The 10,726-nt window shown below is 34.6% G+C and overlaps 1 protein-coding gene across 4 annotated transcripts in view; it reads left to right on the top strand.

Annotated features, from left to right (window-relative positions):
• The window catches only part of Flo2 (flotillin-2), a 267,627-nt gene that overhangs the window by 116,904 nt on the left and 139,997 nt on the right, over positions 1–10,726 (top strand). The gene's annotated exons all lie outside the window — the stretch shown is intronic.

Below are 10,726 nucleotides of genomic sequence, written 5' to 3'. Positions count from 1 at the left end.
CCCTCTGATGTTGAGTGAGATGCAGTCTAGAATGGTATCTGCCCTGTAAGTGCCTATTCACTATTAAAAAGGTGTCTTAAATTTGTCCATAGTCTATGTTCATCAGGAATAATGTAGGATTTAAATTAATGGTGAAAGAATTTTTAAAATCGACCTGTAGTTTCAGAGCCTACTAAATACAAACAAACAATAAAATATTTCCTCTTTATCATAATTAGTGTAGATCTACTCGCACAAAACACGATATAAATTACAATTATGAGGGTTACATATGTACATATACATTACATTAAGCACACTAAACCTAATTTTGCTTAAAATTAATTACCTAAGCCTGTTAATTTTTTTTTCATTAATGAATCTATTGCGCCTTTGGTTGATCAAAAATCTAGCAACTCATAAATTAACCATTTAATTTATTTTTTCTTTGCTTACAGGTAATCAGCAGTGAAGTGTGATAATAACAATATTAACGTAAGTACGGTTTGCCGTATCAAGACACAACGTGATGATTAACGCCCGTATTCACAAACATTACTAATGAGGTCTCACAGTGCGCGTGGACGCACAGGGTGATACACGAACCAATCACAGGCACAGAATAAGTAATATGTCAGGGCTCTATTTAACGCTGTACGTTCGATTTGCTGCAATACGGACGTAAGTATTGAAAGAAAGAAAGAAAGAAAAACATTTATTTGGTTCCAACTAAAAATATAACACACAGATAACAAGCAAGTAGGTACAAGTTAGAACCAAAATTGGCCACCGCTCAGCATGTGTCATGCTCTGGAGTAGTAAATAAAACCCAGAACATGACGCTGTTATTCTGCGGTATTGCTAGTAGGTATTGCAAATGCGCGCTAACATGTTGGATATGCTAAAAATATATCGTCACATTTTAACAGATTTTCGTCTCGAAATCTAAAGACCAGTTACAAAACTACATGGAACAAACAAGGCCTATCTATTATACCTAGAATGGTTTAATTAATTGAGTCATGGATCATGATGATAATATGACTCATATATCATCATTAACATTTAATTAAATAAGAATTAAAAAGTGGCCAAAAACAGCGTCAGTTCTTCGACTAACGGGTCTGCGATAGTTGACCCGAAAGCGAGCGGAGTGGAATCATGAAATTCATATCCGAATTCATCATCCGCTGTTCAGTCGAGTCAGTTAAGACCCTTCTGATGGCATCGAGTCGAAATTTTGCCGGAGACTATAAAGTCAGGAAAAAATCAAATGATATCGCGATGTAAAGTACACACCGCGCCATCTGTTGATGCGGCGCGGAAACACAATCACCGTTGCTGTGGGCACACTGGGCAATGACCTTGTCCTTGATACCGTTACGATACAAGCTGAGCGTACAAGCGATAATGATAAGTGTGTGAAATTACACTAAACCGCTTTATAATCGCTGATGGTGTCAGTAGAGCGGGCACCGAACCCGAAAGGGGGAAAAATATACAAATTATTACAAATTGCTTTGACTAACATTTACAAATTTTACAATCAGTCTCGATGGATATTCTTCTACAAACGCTTGGTCAAAAGTGAGGCAAAATGTTATGTCATTTCTGTCAAATCTTATGTCAATACTGTCAAAACGTTGTTATAAAATGTTTAAATTATAGCCTGACCAGGAACATAAAAACCCTCGCCATGTTGCGGAAAACTAATGGTACTAATTTCTTTTAATGGCAACAGTAACTGAAAACTTCATTGACATGTCACCTTGCATGTCAGTCTATTGTTGTCAAAGTGTAAACCAACTTTATTTTAAATGTGTGCAATTGATTTTGTGAATTAAATTGCTAAAATATTTTTATAGTCGTGAAAGAAAAGTGGTTCATAATGTGTTAATGTATTTGTCGAAGAGAAATACTAAGGGTTCGGACAATATTTTCATTGAATAATGTTTCCGACAAAGGTTGTCAAATTGACTGACATGTTTATCGTATAGTACAGTCCACTATGAAAATTAGCTGTAGTCTGTTTCAACTACCTATTTTAAAGTTTTTTGTCACTTTCTAAGTTTTGAATTTTATGGAATTGGGAAAGAAGTACCGAGTTTGAAGCGTTCATGAGCAGACATTGCAGTTGAATATTCAAGTTCTGAATTTGATTATTGATGAATAATAAATCCTAATAGCTAGATTGATGGTTTCATTTAATTTATTTAAACCAGGTTACCTTTAGTAATATTTTTTCGTTACTTTATGAAAATATCAGATTAGCCCGTAATCCTGAATCCTGATACATAAATTTTGCCTATTAATTTAACACATGTACGACTGTACTCAGTGTTGCACTATCAAATGCAATTGACGCGCCTCTATGCCAGGGTTTTTATGTTCCTGGTCAGGCTATAAGGCGATTTTTTCGAAAGTAAGAGATTTTTATCCACATTTATCGTAATAAAATGTTATTATTTGTTATTTTAAAATTATTTAACAGGACATTTAATTTTAAAAAAAGTTTCAAGTTTCAAGTACACTAGAATGGTATACTAAAAGTCGCCTCACTTTTCGTGTGCTTAATATCTTAGGCTTTATTACTCTACTAGCTTTTGCACGCGGCTTCACCCGCGTGAAATTTAGTTTGTCACAGATCGTCATAAATTTTATAGGATATAATATGTTATTCTGGGTTATAAACATTAATACTGTAAAGTTTTGTCAAAATCCGTTCAGTAGTTTTTGCGTGAAAGAGTAACAGACATCCAGACATCCAAACTTTCGCATTATAATATTATAGTAGGATGGTCTCGCCAAATAATTTTAGAGATCTAAACAGCCTACAGCGTTTTCTTTTAAAATTCGCCCGTGTTTTTGAACTGGGTACCGCTAGCGAGGCAATTGCGGTTGAACAGCCAATAAAATTTCTAGCGCGTCGAGAATATACTTTCACTGACAAACTTACCCTAATTGAAATCTGTACAACAGTTTTCTCTGTGGCATCATAGTTTTGAACATAAGATAAGTTAACCACAAAGTATTGCGGCTCGGGGAAGTTATGGAAGATAATTGTTTCCGAAGTAGAGATTTCACTCTCAGATGTAATAGGGTACTTGTTAGGCGTTAATTTGTCAGGCAAACGTTAGTTTACTGTCACTTTTACCGTCAACTTGAATACTGTCATTCTGTTAGCAATCAGAGAGCCGTAAAAATTATACATAATGTGTATGTGTTAATAATATTCGTTAAATTATTATGAAAAATATTTTTTTAAATTTAGAGTCTGACCTAGAAATACTATTCGTACGAGTATGTACAAATTTCAGTTGAATGGTTGACATATTTAAAGATAAACACTGCTATGCTAAAATGTCAAAAATGCAAAATGACAAATTCGCATACGTCTGAATGTCGTCAGGTGGCGTAAAATGACATTCGCAAAATTACAGATTCACAATTCACAAACCATATTTAGCAACAAAATCTAAATTATTATACGTAGCCGAGCACTTCACTCAATAAATTTTCATAATAATAAATCCTGTAAATATTATTTCTTCATACCTACTAGTAATAATTATACAGGTTGAAATTGTTACATGAATGTTTACCTAATAATGTAGATATAATAAAAAAATAGGATTGAGTAATCTTATATCATTGATAGACGTAAATAATGTGCAGTAAGTACCTAGGTAGGTACCTACTTAAAAAAATAAGCAATTAAACGCATCGAAAACAATTGCGTAAAGTGAAAGTTGGACCAACCAGATGTCTAGAATCTAGATATCACATCAAATTAGAGACTAAACTCGTATTCCGAGGCCACTTTTGAAAAACTGTCTGCATCTTTAGTGAAAAACATCTCTGATGCACACACCACACGATATTAGTCCTCAAAAAATTTATTGCTTTTAATAACTTAATTATTTTGTACTGAATAAGTATTATCTGTATAATCAGGTATAATAATACATTTGTAATAAATGTAATTTTAAAATATTATTACAAGTTAAGTTAACCTGTTCATGCCCATTGTCTTATTATTGTCTTCTTTGGGAACTAACAAAATGCGTATAGTAAAATAACATCAAAATCAATTAGTTTGCTTTTTTTATTTGCTTGCTATAATTTTATCAGATATTTGCATTAACCTTTTCTAAATTTAAACTTTTTAACCTTGTACTGTCAATTACCTAGATATTGAACATCCACAGGCCAAGGACATCGTTCGAATCTTCGCAGACTTGCGACATATTTTCGCAATGTCAGCACGAGAACGTGTCTTGATCTTTACAGGTCGGTTGGGCGTTTAGTAAGACCACAGAATAATAATCTACTACGGTAAGACCACATATTTAGACGTCATTCCAGACGTCTCATTATAGGCCTGACTCGTACACAGTTTCAAAAGACATAATGACACTTGTTTGACATTATTTAACCTTTCAGACCTTTGAAAAGCGTGGTATTAAAATTCTTAAAAAAATTAAAAGTACTCTATTGCAGGGGAAATCTTTAATGTTAGAGGCATTATTGTTAATGAAATATTTTTTTACTAAATGCGTCTGTTGTAACAACTACACCAGTCGTGCAACTTGGCAACGTGTTAAATACGATGGCACTGCAATTTTTTTTGCAAATTCGCTCTTATTGCCTCTACTTAAAAGTGTTTAACTTGATCTTCCGTCGTCTGTACATTATATTGAGCGTTGTCCACCATGTTAATCGTGACTTAAAGCTGTCTCTAGAAAGTACAGCTTTATGTGCCTATAGATATCGTCATTGACCAACAAAAACAATTTATCCATAAGTGCTCAATCACTGTCATTGTCGATATTTTCCCACAATCATCAAAATTGGCCATTGCACATTTCATTCGAAGGCCACCTTTCATGGCAATTACTGTGCCAAAGATGCCATGTAAACCTACAAACCATGAAGACGTTAGTCGTTTGAACACAAATAACTTGAACAGCTGTGGATAAAAGCATTCTTAGTTCTTTTGTTTTAGACACAAAATAGAAACAAAACAATGCATCCCGCGTTTGTAGGTACAAGAGTGAGAATTAGATTTTAACTGGTCTAACAATTAAGAAAATTCGGGCGCTTAAAACAAAGTAGGTATGCCTTTTTTAAAGCGTTTTTTGTTATGTTTTTCCCAAGGCATAATATGAATATTGTTTTAGAGCTCAATCAACTGAAATGTTAGTCTTTGTTAACAAATATACTAGTATTTCGATTCATTACCTAAATTAAGCAATTACAAAAAACGCAACAAGCTGGAACGGCATAACCTAGAATAAGGATAGTTGTTTGAAATAAATATAATTAATTAATTTTTTTTTAATGCATGACTTTTTAAAGAAAACATTTTTACTTTTTTTTTAGCTTTAATGTCGTGTATGACTGAAATAGTTTCAGTTTTATTTACAAGAGACAATTTATTCTTCAATAAATATTATTATTGTGTTCTCTACATCAATTTTTATTTTAAATATTTAACTTTCACAGCTCAGCGATTCTGTTATTGTTTCGTCTTAAAGTTCAATGTTGACTCGCTCTTTACGCCAAAAGTAAAACAAATATTTACTACAGTGAGAAAGCCTTTAATTTCTTTAAGCCCCTTTAAACACTTTAGCAGCTGTTTGCGCAGGCCTTATACAACCTTTGGCACAGATCCAGTGACAGGACTTTGTTCGTCAGTGGCGCCAACTGGTGAGCGAAAATAAGAAGTTATTGCCTTAAGTGCTAATCAGTTGGCGCCACTGTCCAAGCCTCTAGAGAGCGACAGGATTTTAGAGTCCAGTGGTGCTAACTGGGAACACATAATCTCTTTTAGTATATTTTTTGTATTTAAATATTATTATGTATACCTGTAAATCTCCTAAGTGTTATAAGTCGCCGACCCAATATGTAATAAATAATTACAGGTGTAATACACAGACCGCCCATGCTTACATAATGCAATTAAGGCAGATGGGTTAGTGTGACTGTATCTCATTGTCTCAGCCGCTCTACATTTATCAGAGCAAGACGGCTGCTTATCCGATTTAGGCATCTCACACAACTTCGAGTAGAAGGTCTATTCCACTTTGATCACCTGGCTTTGATGACCCAGGTGATCAAAGTCCACTTCCAGCGACAATTTAGTGTCCTTTGATCACCCACGGATATGATGCCCTGGGTGATCAAAGTGGACTCCAGTCAAATTATTATTTTAGTGTCCTTTGATCACCTACATACAAATCACACCTCTGAATAGACACATCATGTCAAATTGTTGTAAGTACAAACATTTTCTTAATATAGACAATTTTTTTACAGCATGAAATATTTTTAAGTAACTTACCTAAACAATGTTTGTCCGTAAATTAAGTATAAGTGGAGGTGTGATTTGTATGTAGGTGATCAAAGGACACTAAAATAATAATTTAATTGGAGTCCACTTTGATCACCCAGAGCATCATAGCCGTGGGTGATCAAAGGACACTAAATTGTCGCTGGAAGTGGACTTTGATCACCTGGGTCATCAAAGCCAGGTGATCAAAGTGGAATAGACCGAGTAGAAGTGTATGGTTTATGCCTTTGCTGTATTTTTTCTCCCAAAAAAATAGAGGTCTGATGTCGCTTTTTTTTTAGAAAAAATATAGCAAAGAGGCTTAATGACCTCCAGTCTTCGAATAAAAATGATACTAAAAAAATTACCATTGGTAGCTTAAAAAGTAACCCTTTTTAAGACGGCTTGTTTTTTTTTTTTTGACCATACATAACCAGTTTTTGGCAAATTTTAGCTGTCAGTCGTCCTGATCTGGGTCCAATGAATTGGTATGATAATGTTCCTATCGGATCAGAAACTGCCTCCAATACGAAATAAAATATACCAAGGGGATATATTTTTTTTATAGGAAGGAAAAAACATTAATAAAAAAAACGGAAAGTTGTTAACCTCAGTCACGAACAAAAGTCAAATGCATTACCTACTTATTATGTAGAAGTATGTATAATTTGCAAGTCGATTTTAATATGTGACTCTTATGAACAGTCAGCGTCAGATAGTTTGTCTGATGTTCAATATTTCATATAAATGGAACCAGTCAAAATAAGCATATTGTTTGAGGCACCCAAAGTAGTCAATATCAACACTGTTTATATGAGCTGTCAGGATGTTCAATAATATGTAAAAGTAATATAAAAAACAAATCTGACCACTGAAAAGTCGACCCTTACCACTTTTGTAAATTTAATCGTTTTTATTCCCACAAGCACATTTTTAAATAATACTTATTTTTCGTTTTTAGAGCACCTGCGTACTTACAGGTTTGAGTGCAGTTTTTATCATCGGTGAACTTAATAAGCTTTACCAAAAAGGTTTCACCAAATTAACCAGTTTCGTTTTGAGAGCTGGCAATGACCTGGCCTTTCAAAATGGTGGTTGTTCCCAAAATGTTGTAAGTGTAACGAGTTGCCCTTTTAGTTGTCAAAAGAAGCGTAAGCACATTAAGCTTGACACTGTAGCACTTTTTTAGATGGAGTAAGTGCTATTTTGCATCAAAAATGCACAGTTTTACGTGCTGTTTTTGATATTGTAAGTGTACAGTCAGCGTAAAATAGTTCGCAACACGCCTTTGTTACAATTGGAATTAGTTTTGTGTTGTCAACGCAAAAAATCGCACATAGGTAAATAACAAAATACGAGTAAATAGGTACGGTACTTTTATCGAAATTAAAATCTGTAAAGGCGTATTGCACGTCATTTAACTTGCATGAGCATCATGTACTCGTACATTTGCTTGTTTGATGCAAGCTTATCTTAAAAGGCGAATCCACTTAGACTGGATTGCACAACGCCTCAGAACCTAAAATGCAATAAACGTATTTAAAATAACTTCTCTACAGCAATTTAAATTTGAAATTGATTATAGCCAAAGATAACATATAAACATACTTGAATACTGATATAAAACCATCTATTAGAGAACACTATCACTTCTATTACCTAATCCGAGTACAATTTATGTAGATACTTCGGCCTGATCATCACTTTTCATCAGATGAGACAAGCAAAGAGATTCCCCGTTGCAACTACATACAAAATAGTCAGGTTTAGGTATTTTTGTCCCCAACGCGGCAACGAAGTGAATCTGCAAGCGCACCTGGTGCTTTAGACCTATGTGAAATACAATCCCTGCTGTCAATCATTCTTATTAAGTTGAATGTTTGTATATTAACTTGCCAATCAACATCCGTGCGAGTTATCTCACCGTAACTAAGCTAAGAAACTAGTAACTAGTTATTACAAGTTCAGTAAAACCGCTTGCAAGTTCGCTAATAACACATCTTAGATAAATTTCCAATACAAAATAACGTTTATTACCGAGAAGCAGGCTGCAGAATTTACTATAACATTTACGCTAGCTAGTACGCTCGCGGCGCCGATCGTGTTAATTAAAATACAGGGTGGAAACGACCTTCGGTTTCTAGTGGTTATGTAACTATCTCGGAACCAAACACTTGTACTTCTCTACAAGTTGTTTGGAGTAAAAATTGTGTTACAGGGCGTGTACACCAGTTTCTAAAACAACTTTAGATCAAGTAAAGAAAATACGCATACATAAACACATAAACCATTGGACTCATTAAACGATGATTGTTAGTCTGTCGACTACAACCTTCGTGAACCTGAAAAAGACTAAAGACTTGAGAGAGAGACATAAAGCTACCCTCTTGTCGCAAAAAAATCTACGCCTATGGTGTCAAAAATATAGGTATTTATAGAGAGGAAAGCATTAATCCTTACAATCAAGCTGCTAGGCCGCACGATAAAGGCTTTCTATGACAGACCGCAACAAATGCGGGTGAAGATGCTAGGAAGAGTGATTTAAAAATTAAAACAGCAACTCGTAGTGTAGTAAAAGCTGTAAAAAACAAACCAAACTATCTACAAAATAAACATAGGTTTGTTACGACATGTCAAACCCGAACTCCGAGGTAGCTCGCCGGCACCCATATTTGCGTGCCCACTAAATCAGCGGTGGTCCGACTACTAAATACTTAGCGAGTTGACTTCCAAATGTTATGTCATTAACGCTTCGATTGCATAAAAAGTTGACCTATGGTGTACTGGGCAGTCCATTTTAGATTTCGATGAGATATTCTTTTGTTTTGATAGGTACTTTGATACCATTTCATGGTTATTGGGCAGAGTCATGTCAGAAATTCTGATGAGGTCAGATATTTTTTCGTTTTGCCACTTTGATGCCATTTCTTCAATGGATTTAAATCAATGGGCTTGTCCAGAAGAATGTGGCTCTAACCAGTACTTAAATTTTTTCACCTACACAAATTACTATGGCGCTACATAGCTATGTACTTCGTTCGTTCCAGCTATGTACCTACTTAACCATACTCGATAATTAATGTGGCCAGGATCACTCCGACAATAATATTTTATATCATACGTTTTTTACAAGCCGGTGTTCATGGCCTACATTTTCGAAGTTGGGCTAAAAATTCAAAAGAGGCATTCGAACCGAAGGCCAGTTATTTGAAAATGGCAAATTCCTTTGCATTTAATTGCATTTCAGGGCAAAAGATAATGACCACCATCGAAATATATTCGGAAATTTCCCCGTCTACATACATTGCAGTGCGTGACTGCCAACGAAAATTAAATGTCAAGGGAAGCAGCCGGCCTCTCACTATGATTACACCGCAAGCAATTAACACTTTACATGACACGGTGCTACAAGTTGGCGGCAAAAACACCCCCTTGTGCATTCATGTAAAATGATTAACCATGTGCGCTTGTTGTAAAGTTAAACATTTTTGTACGCACAATACAGCTTCCAAAATTATGATATCGTGTTTCGGAGAGTTAGCTGTTGGTCCAAAGACAGGTTATTGACCACTGTTGTTATAACCTACACGATAGAAAAAGAAGAAGACTAAAGCAAATAGCTTGAACCTTACAAAAAAAGTTTAAATCGAAAGGTGCAATATTAAGTTACAATGACATTCCGATGCGGATCAGTTGATAATTTTTATAAACAACAAAAAATAAAAAGAACTTCAGAAATCAACAACTGTTGTTTACTACAAGATTCTCGTTTTTTTTCTAATGTTTATCAAGTCGAAATCTTGAGCCACAGATTGCTTTATTTGAGCATTGAATAATAAATACATTCCCACTAACGTATCGTAATTCATTGAACCTTGTGCTGATTTTGAAGAGAATGGAATTTCTCAAGATGCGAAGAAGACGAATGACGATCGAGGATTTCATTCATTGATTGTTCCAAAAAGTTCAGAAACATTTTATTTTAATCATGAATTATATGAAAATGGCGCTGGAAAAAAAAAGAAAAGTAAATCAATTATACCTAATTTAAATTTTGAATTTAGAATTCTATTTTCTTTTTATCGTTCCTTGTGTATGTTCAGCGCTGCCAGTGTCATGAAAAAAAAAAATGCAATGTACCTACTTAATATTTTCGTACTAAAACATTTAGTTTATGACGTCATTGTAGAATTTATATTATTTCGTAACCGTACTTTTCTATTTTCTTTTTAACCAAACACTTCTTCGATTCTCGTTGGAAACCACACATTCTACATAATGCATACTGGTTTAAAATCACTTGGCAGTCACCTCCTCAATAGACTTCGTAACTGCCGGTAGCACTGACGAGCGTGGCATGGCATATGAATAAAGTTACGCAGTCACCGTTACTATGGCGAGAAAAGATTTCAGATC

This window comes from Ostrinia furnacalis, unplaced genomic scaffold, assembly GCF_004193835.3.
Source record: "Ostrinia furnacalis isolate ACB-3 unplaced genomic scaffold, ASM419383v2 OfSCF6054, whole genome shotgun sequence".
In the NCBI taxonomy this organism is placed as follows: Eukaryota; Metazoa; Arthropoda; class Insecta; order Lepidoptera; family Crambidae; genus Ostrinia; species Ostrinia furnacalis.
Note: the sequence above shows the minus strand (reverse complement) of the source record. Positions and strands in the feature narration are given on the sequence as shown.